General features: G+C 42.7%; 1 protein-coding gene across 3 annotated transcripts in view; it reads right to left on the bottom strand.

Annotated features, from left to right (window-relative positions):
* The window catches only part of GRB10 (growth factor receptor bound protein 10), a 260,061-nt gene extending 240,318 nt beyond the window's left edge, over window positions 1-19,743 (bottom strand). For 2 of the 3 annotated variants that reach the window (XM_053468138.1, XM_053468140.1), the window contains exon 1: window positions 19,340-19,743. The gene's annotated coding sequence lies outside the window, so the exon portion shown is untranslated. Of the gene's footprint in view, window positions 1-18,104; window positions 18,227-19,339 lie in introns of those variants that run through there. The other variant, XM_053468139.1, reaches the window with a different exon arrangement.
* Between the last annotated feature and the right edge of the window lie 349 nt (window positions 19,744-20,092).

The raw sequence follows: 20,092 nt of genomic DNA, 5'->3' as shown, positions 1-20,092 counted from the left end.
GTGAATCCTGAATTTTCATTGCAGTGCATCCCTAGTAAATGTACAAAGGCTAACATCAGCTGGAAAACATGTTCCAAATCAGTGATGGAAGTAGTCTACTTACAAGACCGCATAAGAACGAGATCAGGTGAAAAACCTGTGACTTAATATGCACCGTTCAGGAGAAATGCCGCCAGCTGCCAGTGATTTATTACTCAGGAACTTCCATATGTTCTAGTATGCCCTTCGACAGAGAAAAATCTAAAATTATTTTAAGAATCGGCTAATCAGAGGACTGGGAGGGAAGATTTAAGCCAGGCTGTAGCTCCATGGAACCGACAGGACATCCACTTGTTCGGTGCATCTCCAGGCCTTAAAGAACCAAATCAAGAAAGCATTTAATTAGCCTTTGTAGCCATAAGATCCATTTCTGATATACCAATATTTTTGGTAGATTTTGGCAAAAATGCTGCTGTTGAGCTCCCAGTCTCTTTGGGAGAGAGAGCCCCCGCTCAAAATACCTGACCGGATAATGCAATGGCCTACAATGTGAACTTCTGATAAAGCCAGGAGACTCTCTGACTAAGGCATGAGTTTTGCACATAACTGTCCCAGGGAACTGGAACAAAGTCCTCCTTGTTCTGTTAAATAAGCTACTGTAGTATTGTTTGAACAGACCTTCATAGGAAGGCCCTGACAAACCGACAGATGCAGAAATTCCATTCACACTGCTTTTAGCTCTAGAAAGTTTGAAGGCTGGCTCTGATCTGTTGAGCCCCAGAATCAGTATTCAGCCGGGCATATGGGCCCCCAACCTATCTTACAGGCCATTTTTTTTTTTTTTTTTACCGTGGCACCATAGGCCCTGAGAGGAAGGTACACGCTATAGGAGGCATGTAAGCAGCAGCCACCAAGCAAGATATTGGCCTTCATACATTGGGGTATGTAAATAAGCTTCTAAAGAGTGGAGCCATTTGTTCCGGGATTTTAGAATTAAAATAAATAAAAAATTATACTTATTTATACTTCTGCAGGTTTGTCTTGCCTAAAGAACTCCTGGAATGGCAGACACCATCAAGCCCAACACCCTCATGGCCTTTCGTAAAGCGAAAACGGGAATAATGAATGAGACTCCTGACTGATGTTATGAGAACACTTTTGCTGGGAAGAAGAGAGAACCTCATATTTATGTAGTCTACCTATGTAACTAAAGAATCCGTGCATGTTCCTGTTCTTTTCAAGAAACTGGCTCTACAGTCTGCTTGTCTAGTAGATGTTGACTTTGAACACTTGGTAACCAAAGAACTTTTTATGACAAGAAAAACTGGAGGAAACTTGCAAGAGTTTTTCTGTAACCTGAAATACTCTGAAGGACCCAAATGTCTTCTAGACAGGAACCACTGGTGATGAAAAAAAAAAATTAAAAAAAAAAAAAAAAACTTCCACCTTATGGACAGCACGTACAGGAATTCTGGCGAATCCTGCTTGTTGATTGAGCCAAAGACCAGAACTTTCCCGTTTTGCCTGGACGCCATTAGATCTATCTCCGGAAGGCCAAATCCTGACACGAGGGAGGTGAAGGATTTTGCGGTTAAGGACCACTCTGTTTGCGACCACCTTAGCCTGCTGAGATTGTCCGCAATCCAATTGTCGCAGCCTCTTATATGGGTGGCCGACATGCCTTCTAGATGAAGCTGGACCCATCTAATCAGAACTGCACAAAGAACTTGCAGACTCCTTATCCGCCTCCTCCCTTGCTTGTTTATATACGAGACTGTCATAGCGTTGTCAGACTGAATTTTCACGAAGCGACTTTCTATGTGGGTTTCGAACGCTAAGAGGGCATGAAGAACAGCCTTCAGCTCCCAGAAATTGGAAGAACAAAGCGAATCTTCTGGAGACCAACTGCCTTGCCTGAAGTGACAACTTAAATGGGCACCCCATCCGATTCCGGAAGCATCCGTGGTCAGAGTGATCCAATCGGGAGGATGAAAAGAGAGGCCTCCGGAGAGATGAGATGTCCTTCACCAGATTAGTTGGGATAAGACCTGACTCGATATGGTGATGTCCCAGGTCTAGATCTTCCTCTCGCCTCGACCAATGCCGCAGAATATCCCACTGAAGGGGCGGGAGTTGAGACTTCACCCACCTGACCACTGGGATGGAGGCTGTCAGTAGACCCAGGATGCTCATGGCCTTTCTGATAGAGCAAGTTGGATTTAATTGGAGACGTGATCTCTCTTTTGATCTTTCTGATCTTCGTGGTCGGTAGAAATATACTTTGGGAAACTGAATCCACCATTAGGCCGAGGAATTGGATCCTAGTGGAAGGCAGGAGGTTGGATTTCTTTCGGTTGATGATCCAGCCGTGACTTTCCAGAAATTGAATCGTGGTGGCTAAATCCGCCAGGAGCCTCTTTGAAGATTTGACCTTGATGAGCCAGTCGTCCAGGTAAGGAACGATAGAAATCCCCTTTTCTCTCAGAACTGCAGTCAACGGACACAAAATTTTTGTGAAGATCCTCTGAGCCGATGACAGACCGAACGGAAACGCTCTGAACCGGAAGTGAAGAATTTTCCAGTTTGCTGGAATTGAAAACCTGAGAAACTTTCTGGAAGCCTCTGCAATTGGGACATGAAGGTAGGCGTCCTTCAAGTCCAGAGTGATAACGTCTCCCTTCTGAAGTAACTGCACGACCAATTAAATGTTTTCCATCCGAAAGTGATGATACTGGATGCAGCTGTTCGCCCTCTGTAGATCCAAAACAGGGGCAGAAGGAGCCGTCCGGCTTTGGAACCGGAAAGGGTCTGGAATAAACCCCTTGGAAACTTGAACTCTATAACCCCTTTTGACAGGAGAGAGACGCTTGCTGAATGAAGAGCTAAATTTTTCACTGAGGATGGATACGAGGAGATCAGGAATTGACTTCTGGGAAGATGCATGAAACTGATTCTGTACCCCTCTAAAATGATCTTCCAAATCCACCCGTTTTGTGTTCAGAATTTCCATTTTTCCCTGTTTTTTGGGACGGTCCTGGAAATTTCTGTCTCCATAAAAAATCTGCGATCTGGAAGACGTCTGGAACAGCCAGGTGTTCTTATATGGATATCCCCTAGCTCTCTTGGTCTCTGACATCTGCTTGATAAGTTCTTCTAAGGGGGCTCCAAACTATTTTTCCCTTCAAATGGTAAATCATACAGGGATGCTTTGGAGGCGGTATCTGCCGTCCAGGATATCAACCATAGGGCTCTCCGAGCTACAGAGGATAAACCCATATTCTTAGCCGATATTTTCACCACCTCTTGAGAGGAATCCATAAGCAAACTATTGGACAGTCTCAAATTTTTCAGTAGTCTGGAGATTTCGGAATCTTGGTCCACCGCCGCTCTGCATTGAGACCCCGACTCCTGAAAAATCCGTCTGCAAAGTCTCAACTCTTCTATCCATGGGGTCTTTACGGCCGGAGACCCCTCCAATGGAAATGGTAGTTTTCGTAGACAGCTGTGCTATGCGGACATCAACTTTGGGGGGGGGGCTCATCCCACCGCTCTTCACTTTGGAGCCGGAATAGATGGTTTAAAATGTTTGGAGAGAAAGGCCCTCTTCCCTGGGTATTTCCATTCCCTCACCATAAACTCCTTAAGCTTGGGTAGTATAAGGAATCCCTTGATTTTATCAACCTCCTCATCAGATAACATGCACATTTTTCAAAGCTCCTGGGGAGGAAAAAATGCTTCATCCTCAGAACTGTCAGAGGCAGTAGAGACTGAAGATTGGGAGATTTCACCTGATAACTCTGACCTAGAGGATGACCTGGATCTCTTGCGTTTGCGGGAAGATTTCCCCGTAAACCCTGGACTGTGCTTGAGCAGCAGAGACCTGAAACGCCTCAAAACCAACCCAGGAAGGATTGCAAGTCCTTTCTTTTGTCTTTCGTGAGTCGCTCTGCCGAGCAGGCATTACACATCTTTTTCTTGCATCCATCAGAAAGTGGGATAGCACACTCAGAGCAAGCCACATGCATTGATTTGAAAAAGGAGATCTTTCTTGGAGTGGGTGCACTTGTTGTGTTTTTCCCCAGGTGAAACCGGACTAGACATCTGGTGAAAGAAAGAAACTGACAAGCTACAAATGTTATTTTTGTTTGTTTGTTTGTTTCCCCTCTTCTGGAGGAAAGAGGAAAATGAAGAACAAGATAAAAAAATCTTACCTTCAAATCCTCAGAACAGTGCGGGGGGGCTGGTGACAAAGCATCCTGTGCTGAGAAGTATCCATGCAGACAGACAGGAACAAAGAAACCCTTTAAATAGGTTAAAATTTGGCGCCCTCCAGAAGATTTGATTTGCGCATGCTCAGTAGCGCGATCGGATCTTCAGTGGAACGCAACGTCGCCCGGGCATGCGTTCCACCTACCGCGCATGCTCACCAAGAAGCCGAAATAAAAGAAACCGCAGTCAAACCCCTCCGTAACGTCCACCACTACGGAGGGGACCTTGCTCTCCTCACCACCCGGGGAGCGATAGGAGGCTGAAACCCCCAGGCAGCAACCCGTGCGCCTCACCAGACTTCTGGACCTTCGGAGGAAAAATCCCCCAGCAGAAGAGTCACGTCCATCCCTGTAAGGGACAAGAAGGAAACTGGGGCTTATTGTAGGGGGCTCGCATTTATGGGTAAGGAGGAGGGGTTTCTGTGTTATTTAACCCTTTATTGTTTTCAGAGTCTTGTCCAAAGAGAGAAGCACTAGCCACTCGTACTGCCACTGTATGGCAAGAAAATAAAAGATAAAATAGGTTGTGAAATCCCTCAGCAAGGATTATCGGACCAGGAATAACATAAGACTGGCTCAATATAAAAAAATGGGACCAGACAAGACTGCCCATTATCTCCATTACTGTACATCCTTTCCTTAGAACCTCTTGCTCGATATATTAGATTAAATAGCCAGATAAAAAGGTGCAACATATTCAGGGGCACAAATTAAATATCTATGCAGATGACATCTGTGAAGAACCCTGTCTGATCTTCACTGTTATTATTATTATTATTATTATTATATTTATGTTATACCCTGTTTGAATGTGGCTGCAGCTCCAGCCTTCAAAGAGACAATCCTATAATCTGGCTGGGGCTCTAACGGGGGGATAACACAGGTGGGGGAAACCCATTGTATCCCTTAATCCCCTCACCTGATACATCCCCTGTATGCTGATGGGATTTGTGATGGGATTGGGGGTTGGATTCGGTGCACAGTGAATGGAGATTGTATATAAATTCTGCGTGTTTGTAATAAAGAGTTCTGTTTTAACCTCAAAGCATGAAGTTCTGTCTCATGATTGAGGGAAGTGCTGGTCTGTGACTGCTTTCTTCGGACAGCCACAGCGGGTCCGCTGACTGGGAGAGGGAAGGAGCTGACGGGCGGATGTGTCCAGTCTGGGGCACAGGACGATCCGTCACAACATCATGCTTATGTTATCAGCCCAAATGACATTGATAGACCATACTATCAAAGAAATAGAAAGATATGGTTGTCTCTCCAAATATAAAATTAAATATATCCAAATCTAACATTCTTACTTTAAAGAGCAATAATTTTTTGAAGGAGAGAAAACATTTTCCTTTGTTTGGAATAGAGAAAATTTGGAGTATTTGGGATATGCATACCAAACTAAAAATAGAAAAAATAATGGAAATTAATTTTCATACTTTAATCCAGAAAACCCAAGAACTATTTAACAGAGTGGGGCCAGACTAATATTTTATGGTGGGGTCGTGTAAATTAAGGCTGCAACTAACGATTAGTTGGCCGATTATTTTTTCGATTAATCGGATAAAAAATATGCAAATTTTTCATAAAAAAAAAAAAAATAATAAACTTAATTTACAATGGCATTTCACGATTTGTCTTCTTATTTTACCGACATAATAATTAAAGCTATTTTAACAAGAACGAAAAATACAAAAAGCTTTACTAGTAGATATTCATGTAAACTATTTTTTCCCCAGTTATCTTAGGCATTTGCCTCCGTCCCAGAAATGCCTTATACCCCCCTATATGCTACTCTGCCCCTATAGGAGGGTATAAGGCATATATATCAGAGTTGCCACTGTGCCCCCTTATACCTCCTATATGCTTCTGTCCCCTAATATGCCACTTTGCCCCGTGATATGCCTTATAGCCCCATATATGCCTTTTATACATTACATCCCTGATATGCCTTTTACCCCTATATGCCACTGAGATGCCACTGTGCCCCGGTGATACGCCTTATAGGCCCTTCATGCCGCTGTGCCCCCTGATACGCCTTATAGTCCCTTTATGCTGCTGTGCCCCCTGATACGCCTTATAGCCCCTTTATGCCGCTGTGCCCCCTGATACGCCTTATAGCCCCTTTATGCCGCTGTGCCCCCTGATACGCCTTATAGCCCCTTTATGCCGCTGTGCCCCCTGATACCACTGTGCCCCATAATACGCCTTATAGCCCCTTTATGCCACTGTGCCCCCTGATATGTCTTATACCCCCCCGATATAAGAAAAACTGACATCCCTAAAATTGGTATAAGAATATATGCTTTAATAAATAGACAAAAAAAAACCCACAATATACATATATATATATATATATATATAAATATATGGACAATATAAACAATAAATAAAAAAAATAAACAAAATTAAAGAATGCACAATTAATAGATCCCGAAAAAATTCTACCTGCCCCACCAGGTGTTAATATAATCAGCAGAAGAAACAGGGCAAATGAGCATAAAAATAAAGATAATAATCCAGACTTACCTTACCCAGTGCTGCTTACTTGTCCTGTTTTTCGTCTGTTGATATATTAACCCCTGGTGGGGCAGGTGGAAGTGGCAGCGAGGTGATGTAGCAGAGGTTGTGCACATCGCGCACTAAAATCCAGATCCCCTGCAGTGCTGCACAGGACCCGGATACTCTCTGGCAGCCGGTAGGGGTCTGTGCGATGCACGCAGACAGCCGCTTCTCCCCTTCGCTTGCGTTGGGGCTTCCATGATGGAAGCCGCACCGGAAAGTCACGTGATGCCGGGTTCAGTAATAGAAGCCTCAGCGGAAGTGGAGGGGAGAAGGGGAGGGGAGAAGCACGGGATGTCTGCCGTTTTGCACAGACGCTCACCGGGTGGCAGAGAGAATCCAGGTCTCCTGCAGCTTTGCGGGGGTGGGGGGGGTTGGTGCCTGGATTCTAGTGTTATAATCAGATTTCTATTTGAGGTCAGATTATAGAAGGAGGGGTGTTTTTCCAGAGCATTTGCTCTGAAAAAACTCGTTTTATAAAATCGATAAAAATAGACTAATAGATTATGAAAATTGTTGACAACGATTTTCATAATAGATTATCGATTTGTTGTTGCAGCCCTAGTGTAAATACGATCAAATCTTACATCCTCACAATTTGTTTAGGTCAGTCCCAATGGCCCTCCCGGATAGATAGCCGAAAGAAATACAAATGGTATTTGAACAATTTATATGGAGAAATAAAAGATCAAGAATTGCTAGAAAACTAATTTGTAGGAAACTAAACCGCATTGGAGCGGTTGATATTAAAAGCTACCATGAAGCGAACATGTTCATATACTTAAGTAATTGGCTAATACCAGAAAACTAAACTGAATCCTGGTATTTAATGTAAAAAGAATGTGCCAAATTTAGATCCAGAACTGTTTCTTTGGTTATAACCCCTAAAATACCAGAAAAACCATTTTCGTGTAAAAAACAAAAAAAAAAAAAAATATACACATAAAATAAAAATCATAAAATTTTTTTCAAAACCTTACATCCCATTGCCCTAGCATAACATCTAGCCAGTATAACCCTCCTGGTCTTGTTCACAATCCCCAAACCAGTTAAGCCATAGGCATAAAAATTTTACATACTGGGAAAGTATGGAAAATCTATATAAAATTAGGTATTTCTGAAATCAGGGCACCTGAATTGATAAACTTGGAGGGGGTTTTCCATCACTTTACCTAATTTTGTGAGGATTCAGAGGGAAAATGTAAAAAAAAAAAAAATTGTTTTTTTTGTCTAATTATCGCTAGTTCTTACTAAAATTTCTCATTCTAAATTTTCAGCTAATCATCCAACTATGGTATCAAAAGAAAGCTCTCTCTCTCCTTGAAAAAAAGTTCACATGGGTACACTATTCCCAGGAAAAGAGAATAATCGCTCTGGGACTTGAGGTACCAAAAACCCCTGGGATTGAAGGGGTTAATTTTAGGGCTGCAACAACTAATTGATAAAATCGATAATCGATAATGAAATTCGTTGGCAACGATTTTCATTATCGATTAGTTGAATCGATTTTAAAATGAGGGTTTTTTCAGAGCAAACACTCTGAAAAATACCCTTCATTATATAATCCATTTAGTCTGACTCACAGCAGCAGCTCCTACCTACCAGTCCCTCCCTGTAATCACTGTGACAACTGGCCCCGCCCCTTCCTTCTCCCAGAAGGCCAGAACCACATGGCTGTGACACTCATTTAAGTATAAAATTAATATTTGGGCTGCTGAAAGTAAGGGGAGGTGGGGGTTAATTTAGGGGCAGTTATGGTTAATGAGGTGTTTAGGGTTAATATAGGAGCAGCTGTGGTTAATGGGGTGTTTGTGGTTAATTTGAGGCAGTTGTGGTTAATGGGGTGTTTTAGGTTAATTTAGGGTAGTTGTGTTTGATGGGGTATTTAGAGTTAATTTGGGGGTAGTTATAGTTAATGGGGTGTTTAGGGTTAATTTAATGATGAGGACTGAGGGTTAATTTAATAAAGTTAACTTAAGGCGCAGTTAGAGGTAAAGGGGGGGCAGACTAAGGGGAATCTAAATCCTGGGGGCAGTGAAGATTAACGCAGTACTTATGTATAAAAGTATGGCGTCAGTGTGCTGTGACCAGGTCTGTGACTGAGGGGACTGAGATATCTGGGGGGTATAAGGCATATCTGGGGAGGATGGAGAGACATATCTGGGGTATAAGGCATATACGGTATATAAGGCATTTGTGGGGAGGGCAGCGTGGCATGTCTGGGGAGGATGGAGTGGTGTATCAGGGGGTATAAGGCATATCAGGCACAGTGGTATATGTGGGAGGCAGCGTGGCGTGGTATATGTGGGAGGCAGCGTGGCAAGCCTGGGCTCAAATGTGCATTAATTGGGGGGGGGGCTGGTTGGGAAATAAAGACAAGAAATGCATTTTAATCAAACTTTATTCTGCTGTTTGTATTTAACATCATTTGTTTATTAAATTATTTTAAATAAATGAAAAATGTACATTCATTTTTTTTATCCGATTAATCGAAAAAAAAATAATCGGCTAACTAATCAATTATGAAAATAATAGTTAGTTGCAGCCCTAGTTCATTTCCATTCTAATTTCAACACTTATGGTATACCCAGGCAGTCTTCCATCCAAGTACTAACCAGGCCCAACCCTGCTTGGCTTCCAAGATCAGGTGTAATCAGATTGGTATGGCTTTAGGCCATAGTCTCATACATGGATGTAAAAGGGAAAAAAAAAAAAAAAAAAAAAAAAACTTAAGGTGGTGGGAAAAATGAGATGGCCTATACTGGTGTGTTGTAACATTCCCTGATAGTTTGAACAGCCCTGATCCGGGTGTATCAGACAGGGAAAAAAAAGTAATCACCAATTTCACCTTCTCAGGATATATCATCCTGAGAAGGTGAAATTGGTGATGACTTGTAAAGTCAGATTCCTGTTTGAGGAAATATCTGAAAATTCCTCATTTTTCATTTTAATCCCTTCAGTTCCCTATGGATGTACCGGTACATCCAAAAACCGCCTCCCAACAATCCCCTATGGACGTACCGGTACGTCCAGCCCTTCTTGCAGCAGCAGGGACACATCCCAGCCACTGCACGGGATATCAGGCCGTCGTTTGACAGCCTAGACTCCCCCCTGACAGCAGAAGCCAGCCTTGCTGGCTTTCTGCTGCCCGATCTCCTGTACAGTTGGAAATGCCCGATCACGCTTTCCCTTCCAGGTCACGTCACTACTGACGTCACCCGGAAGTTTACGGGGGGGAGAGGGTATCCCCTGCAGGGTCAATATCAATTGAGGCCCATTATTTTTCCAGTAAATTCCCTGAAATTTATACCCCCGATAAAAATGTTGCTATAGATGAGTCCCTGGTCCTATTCAAGGGTAGACTGAACTTCAAACTGTATATCCCATCCAAGCGTTCAAGGTACTTTGCGAGAGTGGGAAGGGATATACCGTTTCCTTCAGAATTTACGAAGGGAAGGACAGTCACCTTGATCCCCCTGGCTGCCCACAATCTGTGGGTACTAGTGGGATGATAGGGGGACAGCAGGTCCCACACTATTTAAATAAGGGCTACCACCTCTGGGTGGATAACTTTTATACCAGCTTTATTTCATTTGTTATTTTTGGAGCAGACCCCAGCATGTTAGGCCAACCTGCAAGAGTTATCCCAAAAACATACCCCAAGCAGAGGTTCAGCACTACCAGTGCTCTGCGCAGTCAGGAGCTGTTGGCGGCCCTCGGGTACACCGACAGGAAGGATGTGTATATCCTCTCCACTATACACAACGAGAAGGTGGTACCTGTTAGTGTACGTGGGGAAGGTGACGCACAGGTGCTCAAGCCTCAGTGCATCACCGATTACAACAGGAACATGGGGGGTAATAGATCTTTCTGACCAGTGTCTGCAGCCGTACCTGGTGCTGCATAAGACCAAGACCTGGTACAAAAAAGTGGCCATTTACCTCATCCAGGTTGCCATGTACAACACATGTTTTGTTCCAGGTAAAAATCCTGAGGGATATCCTCTTTGAGGAGTCAATCCGTAATGTGCAAGAGAATGTCCTGCGTCTTACCTGCAGGCATTTTCCTTGTACAATTCCCCCCCACTGGTACCAAACAGAAGCCTCAGAAAAGATACAGAGTCTGTTACAAAAAGGGTATTAAGAAGGACTCCAGGTACCACTGCCCTTCCTGCCCCTCTTTGCCAGGACTCTGCATTGATGAGTGCTTCATGATCTACCACATCAAGGTAGATTATTAAATGTATTTTCTTTATATTTCTTTATTTTGCGTTAGTGTGAGCCACAAGGAGATAAGGGGGGTATTTTCAATTAGCACAATTCCATAAAAACAAAACCATATGCAAAAAAACCTAGGCGCGTGGGGTATGTCCGTAATCAGGAGAGGCTGCGGAACAATTTAGGCTGGATTTCTCTGCCATAACATACCATGTGCAAAATATCCTAAGCAACACAGATGTGTTGGCGAAAAAAAAAAAAGTGCATGAAATTATTGCTACGGCTGACTTTGGCAGTGACTGATGGCAAAATGGCTGCATGGAAAATGTCCAAATGCACCTGGTGAACTACTCTGGTAGACCGCTTTCCAAAAAGGTTTACTTTTATGGGAACATGTTCTCCTGTGGGACTGCTAAGCTGCTTCCTAGATAGCATTGGCTTAGCACACACAGTGATCCAATATACCGGCACGTTATACCTTATGCCCTGTAACGTCCAGAAAACCACAAAAAAGCTAGGCATGTAGGGTATTTCCGTAATCAGGAGAGGCGGCTGAACACTTCAGGCTGCATTTATTTACATAATGTTATCATATCCCCTCTAAGATGTGGTTTTTCCAGTGTATATCACTTAATAACTAGTAGATACTGGAAGATTCCATTCCCCATATTCATTTTGCACTTTTTCCCATAATGTCCTTTTAAGGACCAGTGCCCCGAATTGTACCACATATTCAAGGTGAGGTCTTACCATTGAACTGTAAAGAGGCAAGATGATATCCTCATCCCGTTAATCAAAATCCTTGCAGCTGCTTTCTGGTATTGTACACTAGTGTACACTGTTGTCAAGTCTGTTGACTATTATTCCTAAGTCCTTCTCATTGGTAGTTTTCCCCAAGGATATTCCATTTATAGTATAGGTTGCATTTTTATTATTTTTACCATAATATTTTACCAAATACTTTTCATTTATCTATGTTGAACCTCATCAGACACTTGCACACCCAATTCCCAACTCTAAATCCTTCCACAAAGAAGAAACATCAAGATTAGGGCTGCAACTATTATTTTCATAATCTATTTTTACGATTAATCAGATAAAAATTAGATGTGAATTATTCTTTTATTTAAAATAACTGGGATGTTAAAAACAAACAGCAGAATAATAATAATTAAAAAAAAAAACTGATAAAAATGCATTTCTTGTTTTTATTTCCCAATCCCCCAGATATGCAAATCTGAGCCCAGGCTTGCCATACTACCTCCCAGCTGTCACATACGCCACACTGCCTCCCACAAATGCCTTATATTTGCCTTATAACCCCTGATACCTCATACCCCAGTATACCTTATGTCATGATTGTAGGGCTGGAACTAACAATTATTTTAATAGATTAGTTAGCCGATTATTTTTTCGATTAGTCGGATTAAAAAAAAAAATGCAAATTTTTTTACATTTAAAATAATATAATAAAAAACGTACAATTTACTTTCATCTCTTTATCGCAATGGCCTCTATTCACCTTCTTATTTTACTGACATAATAAATGAAAGCTACAAGAACCCAAACACAGCGTTTCTCAAACTAGGTTTTAATACAAAGTAATTAGTAAATGTTAATTCATATGTTAACTATTTTTCATATGTAATAAAAACTGAGAAAAAAAGTTATGCAATCTGACCCCCAGCTTGCCACTCTGCCCCGAGATATGCCTTATACCTCCTATATGCCAGATTCCATTGTGCCCCCAGATATGCCTTATACTCGTTATATGCCAGTGATATGCAACTGAGCCTCCTGATATTTTTACATTTTACCCCCAGATATGTCTTATGCCCCCCTGATATGCCTTATAACTTCCAATATGCCACGCGCCCTATTTATGCCTCCCTATATACCACTCTGCCCCCCATAAATGCCCTGCACCACCCTGATTAGATATGAGATGATGAGGATGGAGAGAGACAGAGAGACAGAGAGATATATTCTACTTCGGTATCAAAATCGTGAGTGGTGGCAGACTACCTGGGGGGATACAGGCAGGATATGGGGGTTAATTTGGTGTAACTTATGCCTTGTTAAGGGGTGAAGTTAGTAAATCCAGAGGCTTGGTGCTATTAACCCCTTCATGCCCATGCCCTCCACACAGTTGCGGCTTGGCAAGTAGTCATGACCGTGACACTTTATACCCCCAGATATGCCACTCCCTCCGCCTCAGATATGCCTTATACCCCCCAGATATGCCATTGTGCCCTCATAGGATTTACAGACTCGTCCGCAGTACACCGACAATACTTTTATGAATAAATACAGGATTAATCTTCACTGGCCCCAGGATTTAGATTCTCCTTTAGTTTGCTCCCCCCCTTAACTCTAACAGCACCTTAAGTTAACTTTATTAACCCTCAGTCCTCAAGATTAAAAATAACCCTAAAGACCCCCATCAACCATAACTGCCCCTAAATTAACCCCCACCTCCCCTAACTTTCAGCAACCCAAATATTAAGTCACGGCCATGTGGACACTATAGGAAATGAGCGGGGCCAATCAGTGTGACTGCAGGGAGGGACAGGGAGTGTCCTGGTAAGTAGTAACTGCTGAAACGGATTATAAAACCCTCATTTTATAAAAATCGATAAAAATAGATTCAACTAATTGATAATGATATTCGTTGGCAATGATTTTCATTATCAATTTTATTGATTAGTTGTTGCAGCCCTTGTCAAGATTAGTCTGAATTACCCCCTGCCTAATTTTGTGCCATCAGCAAAAACAGTCATGATGAAAGTCTGTAATAAACAAGACTGAAACGTTGACTTAAAAACCGAAGTTGTTTGTGTGGTCATTTGCAAAGTCCCTGGAGTGCCGGTAATTATTTTTGGACTTTATATTATTTACTGCTGCAGTTATTTGGCACCGGGCAGAAATTTGGCATTTGGAGTGCAATTGTTAATTTTGGACTTATATATATATATATATATATATATATATATATGATGTCAAAAAACAGAGTATTGCAGAGTATGCGGTGATACCTTTTTTATTGGACTAACATAATATTAAAAAGACAAGCTTTCGAGAGTTATCCTCCCTTCATCAGGTCTGAAGCAATACTAATCAACATGATAGAAGTTACAACTTAAAACAAGTGATGAGATAGATAGATATATATATATATATATATATATATATATATATATATCTATCTATATCTATCTATATATTTGGACTACTGAAAGTTAGGGGAGGTGGGGGTTAATTTAGGGGCAGTTATGGTTAGTGGGGTGTTTAGGGTTAATTTAGGGGCAGTTATGTTAAAAGTGTGTTTAGGGTTAATTTAGGAGCAGCTGTGGTTAATGGGGTGTTTGGGGTTAATTTGAGGCAGTTGTGGTTAATTGTGTGTTTAGGGGTAATTTAGGGGATGCTGTGGTTGATGGGGTCTTTAGGGTTAATTTAGGGGATGCTGTGGTTAATGGGGAGTTTAGGGTTAATTTAGGGGAATCTAAATCCTGGGGGCAGTGAAGTGACATATCTGGGGGTATAAGGCATATACAGTATATAAGGCATATGTGGGGAGGGCAGTGTGGCATGTCTGGGGAGGACGGAGTGGTGTATCAGGGTGTATAAGGCATATCTGGGGGTAGAGAAGTGGCATGTCTTGGAGGCAGGGTGGCATGTCTGGGGAGGATGGAGTGGGGTATCAGGGGATATAAGGCGTATCAGGCACAGTGGCAGATGTGGGAGGCAGCGTGGAGTGGCAGATGTGGGAGGCAGCGTGGCATATGCGGGAGGCATTGTGGAGTGGCAGATGTGGGAGGCACCATGGCGTGGCATATGTGGGGAGGGCAGTGTGGCATGTCTGGGGAGGACGGAGTGGTGTATCAGGGTGTATAAGGCATATCTGGGGGTAGAGTGGCATATCTGGGGGTAGAGAAGTGGCATGTCTGGGGAGGATGGAGTGGGGTATCAGGGGATATAAGGCGTATCAGGCACAGTGGCAGATGTGGGAGGCAGCGTGGAGTGGCAGATGTGGGAGGCAGCGTGGAGTGGCAGATGTGGGAGGCAGCGTGGAGTGGCAGATGTGGGAGGCAGCGTGGTGTGGTGTGGTAGGCAGCGTGGCATATGTGGGGGGGCAGCATGGCATGTCTGGGAGGCAGCGTAGCAAGCCTGGGCTCAAATGTGCATATATTGGGGGGCTGGTTGGGAAATAAAGACAAGAAATTTATTATCAAAGTTTCTTTATTCTGCTGTTTGTATTTAACATCATTTGTTTAGTAAATTATTTTAAATAAATGAAAAATTTACATTCATTTTTTTTATCCGATGAATCGAAAAAATAAATCGGCCAACTAATCGATCCTCCCGTCTAACCCCCGCCCGCCCCCAAAACTTACCGGCGCTTTTGACTCCCCGGTGTGTAGACGTCCACGCGATACGCGTAGACAACTTCCGCTGCAGCCGGAAGGAGGTGCGGTTGGCAGCGGGGGTTGTCTGCCTCCATCTCGCAGACCTTCCCCGACTGTCATGGAGAATTTTCCGCACCGGTGCGAGGAACTCTCCTCACTGACAGCCGGTGCAGGTCTGCAACCAACGCTTATTTTCATAATCGATTAGTTGGCCGATAATTTTTTCGATTAATCTGGTAAAAAAAATATGCAAATGTATTGTTTATTTAAAATAAAAACTTCTAATGTACATTAAGATGTACACAAGTTTATCTATCACAATGGCATTTCACGATTTGCCTTCTTATTTTACTGACATAATTAAAGCTATATTTTCACAAGAATCCCAAAAATATCAAAAAAGCCTTACTAGTAAATATTAATTCATGTAAACTATTTTTGCCCAGTTATGCACATCTCACCCCCAGCTTGCCTCTCTGCCCCAGAAATGCCTTATACCTCCTATATGCTACTCTGCCCCCATATTTGCCTTATACCTCCTATATGCCACTCTGTCCCGATATGCCACATACCCCCCTGATATGCCACTGTCCCCTATATGCCACTGTGCCCCGATATGCCTTATACCCCCCCTTAAAGCCCCCTATATGCCCTTTACCCTTGATATGCCACCATGCCCCCTGATATGCCTTTTACCCCTATATGCCACTGAGATATCAGGGGGGCACAGTGGCATGTCCTATGCCCCCTTTATGCCACTGTGCCTCCCCAATATGTCTTATATCAGGGGGCATAAGAAAAACTGACATCGCTAAAAGAGGTATAAAAATATGTATGCTTTAATAGACAAAAAAATACATGGACAATATAAACAATAAATCAAAACAGAAATTAAAGAATGCACATAATTAATAGATCCCCACCAGGGGTTAATATATCAACAGAAGAAACACGGGGCAAATAAGCATTAAAATAAAGATAATACTCCAGGCTTAGTTTACCCAGTGCTGCTTACTTGTCCGGTTTTTCTTCTGTTGAGTGACACATAGGGGGTCAAAGGGCATTTCATTGGGCAGTGGCATATAGGGGGTATAAGGCATTTCTGGGGCAGAGTGGCAAGCCTGGGGGCAGATGTGCATAACTGGGGGGGGCAGGTTGGAAAATAAGAGGAAATAAAACCAATATTTTTCTCAATCATAGCTTTAAAAAAAAAAAAAAAAATATTCAGATTTTGGGGGGTCGTCTTATAATCAAGCAAATACGGTAGCTTAGCACCCAGGAAAACATGTTCGCTTAAAAAGTATATAATTTTTGTAAAGTAATCAAGCAGAGAATTTCATGAGGATAATTTTGTCATTTTGCCATAAATCACCATACCAGGGAACTTCTGGCTTTGGGTAGCCAGAGTTCATAATATCTTGCACAGAACAATGGTTATAGCAGCTTAAATTGTCCTTAAAACCCTTTTTGTATCAGATGCTGCATTTTCTGAGCCTTCTATTTGAAATCGGCAGGGGGGGGGTGTACAGTGTGCCTGCCGGTTACACACATGCGTTTTGCATGGCAACCTGGGTCAGGTAAACTGCCACCTTTTGTACAGAGTCTTAGTCTTGCGCAACCTTAGGCAAGGCTGCTGACAGTGGTCAGAGAGATCTACACACATGCTTTTACATTATGTAAAATGTATGGGTTCATCAAATATGTAAAAGGATAAACATGCTTTAACATATGGTAAATGCAACAAAATAATTTGGGTCCTTTGGTTATAAAAACCATCTGGACTAGATAGAAGGGGACACACACACACACCACCACCACCACCAAATACTTGAATGGAGACAAGCATTAGCTGTAAGCAGTGTTCTGGTGTAATGTAAGGCCTTGCACTGTGTAAACCCAAGCACCCCATCCCAGCTGCCACAATGTAGTTAATGCATAAAGGGAGCAGAAGAAGCATTATTAAAAACGCAAATCTTTGGCGCTCTCAAAACCACAAGCGATTCTGGGTAGGAGTATGCCTACAATGCCTTTCGCCTCTATATCCACCATCCCTTGAGAGCAACTGTCTGCTGTACTTATTCTTTAGACAAAGTTAAAGAAAGATGTGCAGTAGTCAGATCACACTCATTTGACAGCTGTTTCGTCCTTTATGGACTGGTCAACATACTTGCTTAATACATAAACACAGACTGCAGATGTACAAGGTGTGTCACAGCTACTTAACAGGTTAAATTCGACATTGGCTTTGGAATCATTAAAATGCATCTCACTGCAGTGTACTTCAATAAAGAGTAAACATTTGCTAAAAACGTCTCAGGACGCAACAACTTGGCAAAACTAAAACAGAATACATATACACGCGCACAACGCAGTCAATTTTAATACGCGGAATGGGTAGCTATGCAAACTTACTGAGGTTCGCATTGCATTCATATACAGAAGCATATGTCATAATGACGCTCGTCTAAGTACAACATGGTCTGAGCACACCTTGCATGCTCGGGCGGGCGGAGATTCACAATCTCTCATCCTGACAAAAGTCTAACGGTTCTTAGTCACGTTCGCCTAACATTTGTATTCTTCGCAGGTTACAACCCATTACACAGAGCTCAAAAAGATTGAATAACACTTAACACATGTTCTCGATAATTAGAAAAACTTTGCGATTTCTTTACATCATGCTGTCGACGGCTATACAATTGGCACCCGTTTTCACTTGTACCGGGTAACTGACAAATACGACACGAAGTTGAACCTTCGAGGTTCAAACCACCTCCAACACCAGCCAAAACATTTGTTTTGAGCCTCGCCTTTCACGTGTTCTGCCTCCTCCCTCTCCTAGGGGGAGGAGCTACTAAAGCACTTGCAAGTCAGAAAATTATTGAGCTTCGTTAAAATTGCCTACGACAGGTACAACTTTCAAAAACTAAAGGTAAAAAGGATATATGTCAGAGGTTGCAAAACCGCAGTACATGCTTCATTTCTCTACTTAAGGCAAATGATGGTGCTAAATCGTATCCATTCCTCATGTGAGAGTGTTAAAACCAGACACTTAATACCAAGTACCACGTTGAGAAAAGTTACAAAATAGGTTGTACGGTGGTAACGCGAAAAGAAAGGTACCAAGAGCGCCACCGGTAACTGCTTGAACTTGGGGTTTTTTTCTTTTTAAGGTTTTCCATGTTAACGACGCTCGCAAAAGTAGTTTTATTGGTTACAAACGCTTAGAAATTGTAACTTGCAGTATTTTGTTTGACGCGCTACCAGATGGTAAGCAACAGCACACTCAAGTAGGATGTTTTACAAACAAGGGTGATTTGTAGTTTTCCTAAGTCCTGTAACACGTCAAACTGCTGCATGCAGATGCTAAAAAAAAGCCACCAAATTTGACAATCCCGAGGAAGTTTGTAGGCCAAACAAACGTCTTCACTCCTAAACAACTCTTCCAAACAGCATTTTTTTTGCCAAACGTAGCGGGTGAATAACCTTAGAGGCAAATCATTTAACTGCAGCTCCCACACCGCTTTAAAATAAGCAGACCAACGAGGAGGGTTTGGGACCGCTTTTCCTAAAGCTCCTCATATCTTAATGCAAGTGTGTTCTTTGGGTGGAGGAGGGTAAGCACGTATGAAGATGGCACGTCCCATTGGTCTGCAAACCCCTGCACTGGCCTTCTACACGGAGCATTGGAAGGCAGGGAAACCCCACCACGCGTGATGGCTTGGTTGGATTTAGAAAAGCCTTCCCCCAAGTTCAACCCTTCACCTCCCCCTCACCGCACTTCCTCTCTGACCCCCTAAGTGTAGCCATGCACAATATATCAACAAAAAGAATGAAATACAGTTCTATGCACAATATCCTGGATAACAAACTTATCAAAAGCATACGTTAGCAAAATCCAGTGCATTACCTGTTAGCTGTTCTGTGTTCAACTGGGCCTTTATCACAAACAGACCAGTGGAAGTAGAAAAATATTAAGTGTACTAGAGTCCATTCGCCACTTTCTCTCCCTTTTACTCCCTGGGACTTTTTCCCCTCTTCTTATGCCACAGTCGAGTTAGTTAAGCAAGGCGACCCCCCAATAAATCCAGTAAAAAGATGCAGGTTTTTTCAGAATATACGAGTTTAAAATCAAATTCCTTACGAGTTGATTACATAAGCGTTTAAACACAGTTGTATCCTAAGAACGCAAGCGGATCTTCGGGTGATCTATGAATTCCTATGTGTGTCGCTCTCTCTACCGCAGGATTGCTCTCTTCTTGTTCTTTTACACTGCCTAGACTCAGCTGACTCCTTTACTCAGGATGCAACATCGCCACCTCCCCCTGTTCCCAGCCCCAGGGCCTTTTAAACCCTCCCCTCACTCTTCATTTTAAGTCGGGAGCGAGCAAAGGGTGGGAACGAGAGTGCACAAGACTGGGCAAGGAAATAGGAAGAGAGTGACATACAGCAAGAGCGGTTTTTCGGTAAAAGGACGTTATCCTGTTAGAAGTGAAGAGTTAGCACCGCCGACCAACGGAGAGCGTAAATATAAAGAATAATTGAATGGTCGTTGTGGACGGCAGAGTATGTTGACAGCTGTAGTGTACAACCAGCTGAAGTTTTGGGTCAGCGGTTCAGAACCTAACGCCTACGTTTTTGGCCGCAGCCCTAGTCTAGTGGC

Source organism: Spea bombifrons, chromosome 5 (assembly GCF_027358695.1).
Source record: "Spea bombifrons isolate aSpeBom1 chromosome 5, aSpeBom1.2.pri, whole genome shotgun sequence".
Classification (NCBI taxonomy): Eukaryota; Metazoa; Chordata; class Amphibia; order Anura; family Pelobatidae; genus Spea; species Spea bombifrons.
This window is presented reverse-complemented; position numbering and strand designations above follow the sequence as displayed.